This window comes from Orbicella franksi, chromosome 7 (genome assembly GCF_964199315.1).
Source record: "Orbicella franksi chromosome 7, jaOrbFran1.1, whole genome shotgun sequence".
In the NCBI taxonomy this organism is placed as follows: Eukaryota; Metazoa; Cnidaria; class Anthozoa; order Scleractinia; family Merulinidae; genus Orbicella; species Orbicella franksi.
This window is the reverse complement of record NC_138151.1, coordinates 24796054-24809718: the sequence shown is the minus strand read 5'-3', so window position 1 is coordinate 24809718 and position 13665 is coordinate 24796054.

The following is a 13665-nucleotide window of genomic DNA, read 5'->3' as shown; positions in this document are numbered from 1 at the left end:
CCTTTTTAATCTCCGGTCGATTTGGCTACCTGAAGTAAAGAAACGATAAGAAACAAACACCCTACAAACGGATGCCAATATCACTAGGGATTTGGGTATCCCTAGTCCTTTCCTCAGTGGAATCAATTTCGTCTTCGTAAGTTTGCTTTGCCTTTTAGATTTGGTTACCCTGAATTAAAGAAACAATAACAAGTAGGCACATTGGGAAGAGAAGTAGTAGAAGAGATAATCAAGGAAAGAGCGATAAGTAAACAAGTCTGAGACAAGCTTTATTTCAGACAGGCAACATACACAAAGGTCAGTCACAGCTTGAGACCTACATATTGCGTGACGGCCGTATCTCAGTGTGCCCGCTCGCATATTGATTTTATTCCATCGCCCAACTATCCGAGGTTTAGAATGCACCTTTCTTGTTTAAAATGACGTGCATTTCAAGGGTTATCGATAGGCACTAAGCGCATGTTCATACAGCGAACTTTGGCGCGTGAATCTGGTTTTGTATGTCCTTATAAATGCGGACTCGGATCAGACAGTCTGTTATAAATTGCGACTATTTTCAGCGACGTTATGTGTTTATATGAAGATTAAGAAAGCTTTTGTTTATTGAGACAAAGCTTCGTAAGAATATAAATGGCTTTTGGGCAGAATTATGGATGATTTCACTCGCCCCAGTCTGTGGTATTTAACGCTTTCAGTGTTCTGGGTATCCCTACTGGGGATACCCAAAACACTAGGGATTTGGGTACGGGGGTACCCAAAACACGAGGATACCCAAATCACTGTGACACCGCCATTTTTAGGAAGCCCTGGGAACGAAATTGGTAAAATAAATTTCGAACCAGTCTTCTCAACGCAAAGAATATACCCCGCTGCACGTGTACTCGAATTACTCACTTGCCCGTCATTGCCTTTCCGTGTCATAATGTCCACGCAAGACGTCCGGGTAGAGGCCTTACTGAATATAAGGTGCATCGTCAAAGGCTATCATCTCTGCCGTTTTGAGGTGAACGTCGGTGAAGTGTTCACTGCAAACAAGAAGAGGGGAGAACGCGGAAACGCGTTTAAAGTTGTGAACCATCGTGGACAGCTCGGCCACTTACAGTCCGAGCTTGTGGATCCTCTTTGGCCACTACATGCAGATATTTCTGTGTTAGTGAATTATTATTATTTTTAATTAAAACTGTAACAAACAATCCGGGCAAACAAATATGAAATCATTCATAACACATACATTGTTATTTCGGTGTACTGTTCTCATAATATTATTGTATTTGCTCCTTTTGCTAGAACTGTGGCAGGACCTCCAGTTGACGATCCAAAGGGAAGATGGTGACGTGAAGGTGGCATAAATGTCCCTGTCAATGTTCAGGTTCGGCTTCCAGACCCGGGCTTCCAGAACGGCAAGCTCGGGAGGTAAAAAGAAAACTTGAGATGTGAGGCTGTCAAGTGAAGTTGAGTCCAGCTGAGTAAAGTCCCAATGAAGTCCTCTGTCAAAGCTCAGCCAGCAGATGTTCCAACTGTACTTCATACAACCGGGAATTTAACAAACGGAACATTTTTAAATCTAAACGAAATAATTAGCCGAGAATTTATGACAATGATAATGTAAGCGGCGTAAGCGGTGCTGTGTGTGATTTGAAAGACATCACGTACAAACAATTAAGAGCTTTAATCAGTCATTAAAACCGGTTCTGAAACTTGCAGCATGTCTCTTTGTACAGTCACTTTGCAGTTGCGCTTGAACCTGGGGTTGGCCTCAATAACCATGTACTGGCCTGGTTTATAACTGCCATCTTTCTGTAGACGGCGGTGGTTTTGGGACTAGTTTGATATCTGTTGAATACAAGTCATTGTTTGAGTTTCCGGTGGTAATGATTGATTTGAAAAATTCATACACTTGAAGCAACTAAAACTGAACATATTGTATTAAAAAAACGGATATAAGCCACCCGCGAAACCAAGACATTACGGGAAGGCATATTATACTCATCATAGGCAAAATTAGGGGTGCCTGCAAAAGATTCCTGATAAAGAGTATCAATCACCCATCTGCAGGATCTTGGCACTTAACACCCGGTTAACAACACCCCTCAGAAATGGAACACAAAACACCTTGGGGAAATTTCATTTCCAGTTGAAGACCCATTGGAGAGCACCAACCGACCATCATGTCTGGGCGTGTGTTCTTCCTCATTCTAGTTTCGTTTCTTTCTAAGGCACTTTGTGTTGCTGGGTTCCCTGTATTGTTCATGTATTTTTCCCGCCGTTTAGTTCCCGCGTTTAAGTCACGTGATCTTTTCGAGTGTGCATGTAATGGCCAATGTCGGCAAACGTTGTAGTTGTGTATGCGATTCACTCGAAGTAACGACGGATAAGACGGATAAAGACGCGGACGATTGATGGAATTATGTACAACCAAACAGGAGCATCTTATTGGAGTGTTAGTCGAATTAAAGTCAGTGAACTAGAGTGAATCTTGCCTATTGAAACCGAGGGAACTGGAAATTGGCCCTTACACTTTGTGCACCTCATACAAAAGTCTCAACGGTAAACGAGGAGCACAAGTCAATAGGTTTTAAAGCGATTTCCTTGAATGATAATTTTGAGACAAGTTTGACATATCAGGCCTGTGGTGTTTTCCTGAAATGTGGCAAAAACTCGAACGCTATTTGGGTTCTTAAACGGCACACAAGAGAAAAGTTGCATCAAATAAAGGCAGGGTGGCTCTTAGATGATGACAACAACGTAAAAGAAGTCAGACCTAAAGGTAAGTGTTACCACATCGTATTCCAGACCAAGGGAATTCGAAAGCCTCTGCATAGTTGCCTTTGATGGGTGGCCACTTGATGCCTTGAAAACAGTATCCGAAGCTGCTAGTTCGGCGTTATCAAAGCATTTTCGGGATTTCGGCTTGACACCAATGGTTTCTGCCGGTTGGCTGTCAGTGGAGCTTGGTTTGTTCCTTGCTGTTAAAATTAATAAAGTAATTTAATTGCACTTGATTCAGTAACACATTTTAAAATTGCATTGTATTTGCAGCATAAAAAATACCTTTTCTCGAGTTGACAAGCGTCGCTTGTTGTGAGGGGGAGTTAAGAAATTTCACCATTGAAACCCGTGGCTCTCCCCCGACTCCTTTTGGAATTATTGCAGGTATTGAGCAATGTGGAAGTCGTCCCTTGCGGTCGATTGATCTGTTTGGCGAAAAGAGAAACTGACACTCGGTTCTTTTGAAGCCACGTGCGGATTCTCCCCGCAATTTCAGCTGGTTCCGAGGGTGTTTCGTCTCCGGGCTCATCCACAGACTCTACAGTCTCGGCTTTAGGATCTGTAGATGAAAATCTATAATAAGCAAAAATATGAATTTGGTGATTCAAATAAGACCGATGGTACTAACTTACCAACAGCAAATTGTCCATTTTGTGCATCGATGAATTCTCGAAAAACATCAGCCTCTCGGGTGGGAATTAGAACTGTGAACTTTAAAACAGAAACCCACTAGTATTAATATTTATAAATGCATGCAATGATTCGAGGAACAAATTGCCAGGATCACCTTTAACATGCCCTCTCCTTCAGCCATTTCCAAAACAAAGAATTGTAGCACAGCCCTGAATTCTTGTATTAGCGACGGACACTGTACCAATAGCTTGACAATCGACTGTGACGAAGGAATTTGATTGTAGTGATATCCAACGAGGCATATTGACGTGGTGAGACAGACGCGTTTTGGACGTGAAGCTGTGATAGGATTTGTTATACTTATATAATACCATGATAGTAATCAAAATTTCAATCACAGCATCCATTTGACGTTGTGATTGGAGGCACATTTGTTAATTACGCCGAATCAGTAGAGAGACTGAAACAATATATAGGAGGAAGTTTTCTTTAGAACCATTCTTTCTTACATATTAACAAGGCGTTGACAAGGTATGTACAAATGCAGTTGTTTTCCCTTGCTGGAGAGAAGGGGTTTCGGAGAAGGTCAGGTTTTGGACTGGGGAAAAGGTTGCGTAACTCTCGCTTCAAAGAAGGGTTTAAAAAAGTTAAGTAGGTGTTTGGTCAGTGTGTGTGGTCAATTTCTGATATGATAATTGTAGCAAACATTTTGCCAACAGATTCTAAATCGATGACGGATTTCTTTACTTCGAAATCAAAAGGAATTTCTGGTGTTAAGAGTAGTACAGCTTCCAGCAGTGTTTCAAGTGTTCCTTCCAGCTCTTCACAGTCCTTGCTATTATCATCTCTAATGACAGAAAAAAATATCGACAAGATGAGTAAACTAGGGGTAGGCATATAATACAATACTGAAAACATAAATTCACTTTACACGAAGACAAAAAGTCATTGTATTTGAGAAAAATGGTTATTGTACAACATATGAGTGCTTGAAGTGTGTTAACAAAATGAAGGGCTCTCACTTCTATTGAAAGTTTATTATCTGATTGTTCGTATTTATCAGATTGTATCTGAAACAAAAGATCAAACAGAAAGAGAATTTGGCTCCAGGCTGGGGAGATCTATTGTGGCATCAAGTACCGCATCTATTTCGTCCACAAAGCGAGCTAGATTAGAAGAACCGCAACAATCTAATATTCCCGTAAAGACAGTAATTGAAAATAACCTTAAGTTTGGAGAACGAGAAATACAAATGATGAAGTCTGTGAAAGAAGTATTGTTTGCATCTTCCGTCTCGACAACCAATTTGATATCTGATGTGGTAGGCGAGCTGAGGATGCGTATGTCTGATTTAGAAGAAAAATCTATGCGTTTCTGCAAGAACCTTTTGGATTTGACAAACACAACCCCAAGAATGGCAATAAGCATGGCAACTATCCAATCCTTGCTTTAGCACACGGTTGAGGAGTACGCCCTTCATGAAGTTCATCTTGGCAAAATCTGTGAACTTCAGGATCAGTTAAGAAATAAAGATATGGTTAGAGAAGAATTAAAAACGCTTGTCACAAAAAGAGATGTAAATCGGTTTGTTCCTGACATTGCAATCAAAGTAGCGTCTCTGTTGGATAATCCAAGTGACGACTGTTCTATTCTTGCATCGATTTTGAAAAATTTAGTTGAAAACTAAGCAAAAAACGTTAAGCGTTGGAGTAATGAGACAAAATCGCTCTTCGCAACAATTTTAGACTATGGAGGTCCAGCTCTTGCCAAAATTGTTACAGAGAAGTTGAGTGGGCCCAGTCTTCAGACAATGTATCGCAGTGCAAGGTCCGACTATGCTATACCAATGACATTACAAGAGCGCACATTAGAACGGGCAGTACATTTCTATCGAACAATTGGTTGTCGTGGAGTGTTTTCTCTGGCAGTAGACGCAACAGCAATTATTCCTACCTTAAGAGCGCGGGGAAACCGCATTGTCGGGTTGGCAACAGAAGATGAAGTGGTTGTTTCAACAGCTCAGGAGATTATATCGATATAGTGAATAACAAAGATTTCGAAGAAGCAAAGCAAGCCAACGCATTTATGCTAACACCCTTACAGGAACACATTCCTGCATTTGTCTTAGCTGTTGCACCTGTATACAAAGGACAAGATCATGCACTCGTGAGACACCGGATTAACCAGGTTACATTATGGGGTGGGCGTAACGATATCATGGTTATCGGCTGGGAGCTGATGGAGATTCTAAAGTTCGAAAATATTACGTTGAAACATTTAAAAAAAGTCATGGTGAACGAAATGATGTCATTAACATAGATAACTACATGTAATCATTTCAATTCAGTCGTATGGTGGAAGACTTCACAGAAATGGATGTGGCAAAACAAATTCCCACGCTTATGTTGCCAGACTGGAGACACCTTATAAAAAAAATGGAGAAATCAGATTCTCAACGTGAGACGCGTTCTTGCTCTTGGAAAGGGTGTTGTCCAAATCGAACATTTAATGAAGAACATTTAATGAAGACTATGGAAAAGTGATGTCTTTGTTAAAGATAAGCAAAATGTTGACGCTGCCCTTAGAAGTTTACAAGGCGAAGTACGAATCTGTATGAAAGAATGGAAAGGCGAAGAAACTGTTGCAACAAAAGTATACTTGAAAATGGGACAGTGTAGTTTACGTAGTTATACCGAGCGCGATATTAGTGTCAAAGAGAGGACTAAACTTGCGTGGGCTTCAGTTGTGTTCTTAAGATTTTGGAAAGCCTGGCTACAAGTCTCAGGTTACAGTCTTGAGAATCATTTTATTTCCTCACAGACCTTCGACGACTCGATACTTTCAAGACATTCCATAATTTTGGGAATGAAGATATTTTCCATTTATTGTCCTAACCAACCATTTGAACCATGGACGTTTGGGTCCAATAGCTGCGAAGAACTGTTTTCAAGACTGCGGGGCTTCTGTCGTGGAAAGTCGAACTTGTGCATGCAAGAAATGCTAGATCTTGCAGGCAGGATTCATAAGCTAGAGAAGCTGAAATCTAATGGTACAAAACAATGTGAAAATTCATCGTCGATCCCATGTTGGCCAGAAAGCATTGACGAGGAAATAAAAGATGGAATGGATATGGCACAAAAAAAGGTAATAAAAACCCTTGAGTTGCTCGGTATGGTAAATGCCCTAATCAGGGGAAATGTGCTCAAGCAAGAAGGTGAAGACATATTGTGTATTAATGCACCGCGGTTCGACACATTTGCTATCTTTGATAGTCTGGAATCAGATGAAACGGAGGTGATGACTGATGAGGAGTTGCTGGAATTGGATAACGGGGTATTACTTGAAGCGATAGAGGAGGATGGCAAACACATGCTTTAGCCAACCTGGCAGTAGAGGCCTCTCTGTCTAACCAGAACCAAGCAGAAATGGAAAGTGATGATGAAGACGACAAAGATGACAACCCAAAACATTGTGCCCTCTACTCCTCAAACGGGTGCAAGTATAGAGAGCCTAGTTTTAAGCGTCCACGTAAAACTTTATGGATGGAATGTAGCTTTCCATCATGCCACAACTGGTATCATGAAGTATGTCTTTCACTAAAGTTTAAAACAGAAGAGGAAAGCGAAGCATACACTCTAATTTGCCCAAAGCACTCAAAGATCAAAGAGCAGTTTCTCGATAGACTTACGGCATTGTCATCAGATAAACATTCCCTTCAGGATGAAAATACCGCACTCCGGCCTTTACCTACACGGCTTAGAAATCCGGCCAAAACAAGGAGTGCTGAGCATGGCATTGATTATTCAAAGAGACCAAACTATGTCCGATATGAAGGCTAATACTACTTTCATATGGCGGAATTTCTGTCGCTGTAGGAAGGGAAGGTCTCCAGGCCGTCAGCATCACGACTTTCTCGTTGGATAGATTCTGAGAGGAATGACTTTTATACAAAGGCATTTGAGTTTATTAACTCACAACGAGTAGCAACTGGAACGTATTTGTATGATATAGTGGCTATGTGGTTACCATCAGAAGGTGTGCACGTGGGTCACATTATAAGAATCATCCGCTCTCCGTCTCTTCAGTCACATTATCCTGTGTTCGAGTGGCGAACAGATGCAAAAGCCAATGAGAAAATCACTATGTGTGTGAGAGTGTTAGATTTCCAGAAAAAAAAAAAAGAAAGACGAATGGGAGTTGTCAGCTACTGACAATTTCAAATGGTGCAGTGTCAGGTCGATATTGAAAGTAGAGGGAGCTGTTGATGACGGAAAATGGCCAATACATGTTGATTTGTCTCAGATTGTCAAGCAGGTGCCGGTACTAAAAGAAATGGACAAAGAGAGGGAGGCGAGAGAAGAAATACTCAAAAAGAAAGAACGAGAGCTACGAAAGGAAGGCAGCGCCGATGACATGACGGTGACACTACTGCGCGAGGTACTCGATGAAATGAACGTGACTTATCGCAAAAACGAGAAAAAGGCAGATTTGGTGTAGAAAGTCAAAGAGGCAAGATCCACAGCAACTGATGTCAACCAGGATTGTGATGGCGGTTCAGAACATACCCCAAACTCGAGCAGGAAAACACCGAAACTAAAATGGCCCATCGCTTACTACTATGATGAAAAAAAGGAACGTCTTTTTATCTTTTGCTGCATATTCTATTTCTTTTAAACACAATTGGCGCCTTCATAGATTTTTTAGTTTGTATGTATGTGATCTTTGTTTAAAGCACTATTAGGTTCGTTATTATAAGGCTAGGTATTGCTGCTTTATTCACTATTTTGCAACAACTCATGCTGCTGTTGTTGGCAATTTCATTGTCTGCAAAAGTACAACTTCTGTTACCAGAAGTTTTTCTGTGAAGGCACGATGCGACCACTTTCCGTCTATAGTCTATAGATTGGCCCATGGAACAAGCTTTTAATTTGTCCAAAAAAAAAAAACCGATTTCTGTGGACGGGGCGTTAACGTTAAAGAGAACGAAGAGAGTATTGTTCTTCTGTTAACGTTAAAATGAAATGTGTTTATAATTACTGCGTACAAAGTTGTGTTTTTTATTGGTCTTTTCCTTTTCTGTTAATCTGCAGCCAATCGATACCAATCGATACCAATTTATCTATCGATTGGTATTGATAATCGATACCAATCGATAACCACACGAATCTTCGCCATCGATTGGTCATCGATTATCAATATCAATCGATTAATTGATATCGATTGGTATCGATTAATATCGATTGTCATCGATTATCGATTCCATCGATTGGATACCCCGGGCTTTCCCGCGGACATTTCGGACCATTTCGCAGGTAATTTAGACGGCCAAGTCAGTTCGCACTTTGTGGTTACTGTATTAGAGGCCGCTGATTTAGGTTTATAATTGCCTAGATTACTCGGTCTGGCTTTCCGCACAAGAAAACTAATATGGCACGAAGATGTAAAAGGAACATTTTATTTTAGTCACAGCTAAAGAGGATAAACGGGAACAGGATATCAGTTCAATCCGGAGTTCAATAATAGTTTTTTAGTCTGGGAAGTGGGGTGGGAGTTATCGAACTGCTATGGGAAGGTAGGTTTTTAATTGGGGTGGGGGGGTGGGTCGGGGTATTTTAGAAATTTTTTGCGAAAAAAGTCGTGGCCCTCCCACTTCCCAAAAGGGATTAATGCATGACCCTTCACAAATACCTACACAAAAACATCAGACCCTCCCCCGACCTCCTCCAAGACAAAAATAAACGTAAGTGAAAATAACTAACCGGAAGTGTTACTCATTAACCGCGTCCTCACAAAAAGCAGTTAATTGCGTGGCGCGTGATTGCATGGTGAAAACTTGAAAATGGGCAAGGATGTGCGAGGAATAGAAAGAGGAAATGTGCTTGTGGTGAATGCGAGGATTTCATGAGGTCAGATGGAGCAACTTGTGGCTATTGTGGCTGTTTGCCCACTCGCCATTCTTGCCCAGATAAAAATGCGCAAAGAGAAGAAGAAAGAGGAGACTGAAAGGGAGCGAATGTAACGGCTGAAACGGGAGTACAATGACATTGACTGGGTTGGACTGTACAACTCCGATAAGCTGTCGTCCTTGAGGGTGGACGAGCTATCCTTGTACTTTTCCCATCACAAGATCATCTTCAAAGGGAAGAAAGTTGAAAAGGTCGCAATGATCAAAGCACACATTGGCAGCTTGCTGTACGGTTCAATGGCGTGTCAACAACCTCGGCAGCCCCCGCTACGAAATGTACAGCAACAAGTGACCTCATCACTTTCCGAGGTTGAAACTGACTCGCAAAGTGATGTAGTAGATCGAGTTGTCGGGTCAAGCCCGAGTAGTTTAAGTAACGAATCGTCACCGGACACTGATTTTATACCAGAACCCCGCGCGGAAACATTACCGCCGTCAAAATATGGACGAAAGCGGGCACAGGTCGAGAGAGACAATTACGTTAGTTGGGACAAGACAGTTTTTTGATGTAATATTTGGACACCTGTAAACGATTTAGATTAATCTCGAACAGGAGCCATAATCGGGGACGGAGACCGTAAGCGCGCGCCATTTCTAGTATTGGGGTTGTCCCCATGATATGGGACAATAATTCTATTTTTAGAACAAATTGCGCCATCGCCTGCAGTACACGCGCGTACATGCTGCGAGGATTTTTGCGGATGTCGCGCGGGGGAAATGACGCCCGAAATTCTCGAAATTTTTCACGTTTTTGGCCCACAACTCAACGCGTTTACGTCTGTTGGAATTTTTCTTAAGTATTTTCGTCGTAAGCCGCTCCAGTCCGAGTGAAGCAAGACTGTGTCGAATTTAGGTATGTTTAGGTAGGTATGTATTTATGGTATGTGCTTTAAGCTTATATATATCGCGCTGACCAAGTTGTGTTCCGACGGATGCTTCTTTTACATGAGCTGTACATTACTCCACTTTAAATTTCACATATGTTGAAGATTAACAGCTTTTCCATTACACAGCAAAAAACTAGCTGGATATATTTAGATATAGCAGAGCTTCAGGACTTCATAGTTTCCAAGCTCCTCTTGCCACACGCTTGCGAGGAATTTGCCAGTCTATCGCGACTGAAAAGTAAAACAAAATAATTGCTAGTTTGGTCAGTTTGAGTTTCGCCTGAATTGTAAGGAACGCTTGATGTTTCATCAAGGCCCAATAACTTTACGTCCGTAGATACTGATCAGTTTTATTCGTGTAAAAATCCAGTAAATTCTCTGTTGTCGATGAATGAGAGCGCCCGCCGATGCGTGATTTGTACAGTCAGTAAACATGACAAATTGTACTTCCGCCGCACTTTCGTGTGAAAGCGTACATCGAACTCAAACAATAACTCTATAGTTTTTAAATATGTTTAAGATTGATAAATGTTTGAGAACATATTAAAAGCTAAGCTGAAAATATGTGAATAAAGCAGAAATAATCAGCAAAGTTACGATGACGCTTTCTTTAATCAACTTCGAATAACGGTTTCGATTTTGTTGATCGACTTGTCAAAACTCCTTGTCTATTTTCATTTTCGCAGTGTAAAACTTCACTATGCTTATGTTGAAGAAACATATATGATGTTAGTAGCCTTTTTTCCTTTCGTGAAATTTGTTGCAGCATCTCAGCACAAAAGATAACGAAAGAAATCTTTGTCAAGATTTGTTGACAATTGAAAACACCTACTCGGACTTGAAAGTGCACGAGCTGCACTATGCAAATGAGCTAATTGTACGCGTCAGACTTTCCTTTCAAAAACTTTTGCAAACTCACCAAACAAGCAGAAACAATAAGAAACCATCAAAGCAGGTTCTGGTTATGATTAACCATTGTCTGAGAAACTCACAAATTAACTCGATACCAGAGTAGAGAGTTTTCTTGCTATATTCTTAAGTCAGAACAAACGCAAAAACATACGCGTAAGCTTACAACTAGCGCGAGCAGATCTTATTATTCATTCCCAGCGCGAGATTGAAGCCTTGTTTTCGACCCTGAAAAACCCACCTTTTTCGTTAGCTCAGAGCATAAAACTACATATAAGCGCCCTGGTTCGTATTCCCTGCCTTATTCCTTGTCATCGCTGTGAAAAATACGCAAGGTAATATCTCAAGGTCTCTCAGCTATCACCATTTGATCACGCAACGTGACAACATCCACGCGAGAGCCCCCGACATGTACGTGGATCCGCGCGGATATATGACGTCAGGATGGCGCAATTTGTTCTAAAAATAGAAAAATTGTCCCATATCATAGGTGCGCGCGGATCCCAAGACTTACGGTCTCCGTCCCCGATTATGGCTCCTGTCTCGACTGGTAGCTTTGCTTGTATATACAATTTTTAGATTTCTATACACTTCGTGTGTTTCTTAAAAAATAAGAGTCAACTAAGCGACATGGAGTAATTTTTTCCTCGCCAAAAAAAACTGCGACCCACCCCCGGTTGCGAATAAACAGGTTTAACCCTTCCCAAATTGTAAAAAAGTTTACTAATGACCCTCCTCTCCGAAGCCCCGGCCCACCGCCCCCCACCCCCCCTCCCCCCCAATTGAAAACGTACCTTCTCTAAAATCCCGCACAGGGAACTAAAAGAATCATTGTGTACAACCAGAAGCATATCACCTGGATTAGGTGATATGCTTCTGGTACAACAAACTTCTGAGAAAATCATTAAGGGGCCTTCGAGGTTCGTAGAGCGCTCTCTCCTACCCGTTGGTGATCACTTGAAGTAACTAAAGGAACGAAATTATTGTAAGAAGGTCTCAATGGGGTGGTGCCCGGGTGTAACATTGTTGCACGAACCCGGCCAAACGACTACAACATCATGCAACATCCACAAACGTTGCATGAAAAATTTGACCAATGTCAAATTTGAGTCAACAATACCCAACATAATGCATTACACAATGCACTACAATACGTATCGTAGTAAAGCTAATGTGGGCCATCAGTATTGCCCTTTAGTAACGAAGTTAGTTGCATTTAATGCTACACGTTCAGGTTTGATTTTGTGAAGAGTTGACTGAAGGTTGTTGGCTGCCAGGGTATTTGTCCCTCACCCACCGAAGATCCCATATTACCAGTGCGCAAAGGGTGCCTAGAAGGTTAGCTCGAAAAAAAACACATAGAACAACAGAACGCACGGTGGAAGTGCAATTTTACCTAACTGGCCCCTCTCCCTCCTTTAAACCAGTTGTTTTTCACTCAAGCATCCCACCACATACTCAACCCTCAGTATTTACATCAATCTTGAGTGTCCTACTCAGGGATGCGTGCCCGATATTTGTCTTAAGGTTAATTCCCACCTTCAGAGGCCAAAAAAATCGCTTTTTCCTTTATTTGACAAAATTTAAGTTAGTCATTTTATCTAGTGTTTCCAAAGGAAAAACATTAAAAATCTCAAAAAGCGGCCGACTTATTTAGAAAAAAACGTATTTTCAAATAAAGTTAATAAACTAGGAAGGTGTCATAATCTTGTCAACGGGCGAGAACCCTGGGGAAATTTTCGCCGCAAACGCTCATCGCTCGTATTTCATGTCATTTGCATATTTTTATTTACATCACGCACTTGACAAAAATTCCCACGTGAAAGCTCTTTAAGCTAACTCCTATGGAAAAATCAAAAGCAGAAAAAAGTCCTTGGGTAAAGGAAACGAAAAAAACCGGCCCAAAGAAGAAAGAAAAAGCTCCATATTGTCAAGGAAAGAAAACAAAAAACCTTGCCGAAAGCGACAAAGGCTCTTGGTTTGGCCAAACGCCTTCGACAATCTCGGCATCTGCTGAAGATCCAGAGCGTTTAAATATCCTTGGAACAAGTAGCTTAAAAATCAAAGTCAACGTCAGTGCAGGCTGCGAACAAGATTCTTCGTCAGAATCTGGCGGAAGCGATGAAGAAAATGAAACCTAGCCAAGAGAACTCATTTCAGCAATAAGAGTATTTCTTAAGCTGTCCGTCGATTCCTTAACGTCTTGTTTTTTAGGGGCACATTTTCCGCCTTAAACATTTTGGTGCAGGTTTTGCCTTTGCCTTTGCCTTTGCCTTTGCCTTTGCCTTTGCCTTTGCCTTTGGCGTCTTTGGCTATTATATTACGTCGCCGTCCTAAATTGAACTCCACTGAGCGAGATGGAAAAAAAAAAAAAAAAAAAAAAAAAAAAAATCATGTTGCAATGCGATGCTTTTCCCGGGAAATCTTGATCTATTGTCATAGACACTAGGAGGTCCTGCTGTTCCATTGGTTTGCGGTTCTATTAGGCGTGACAATCTCCGG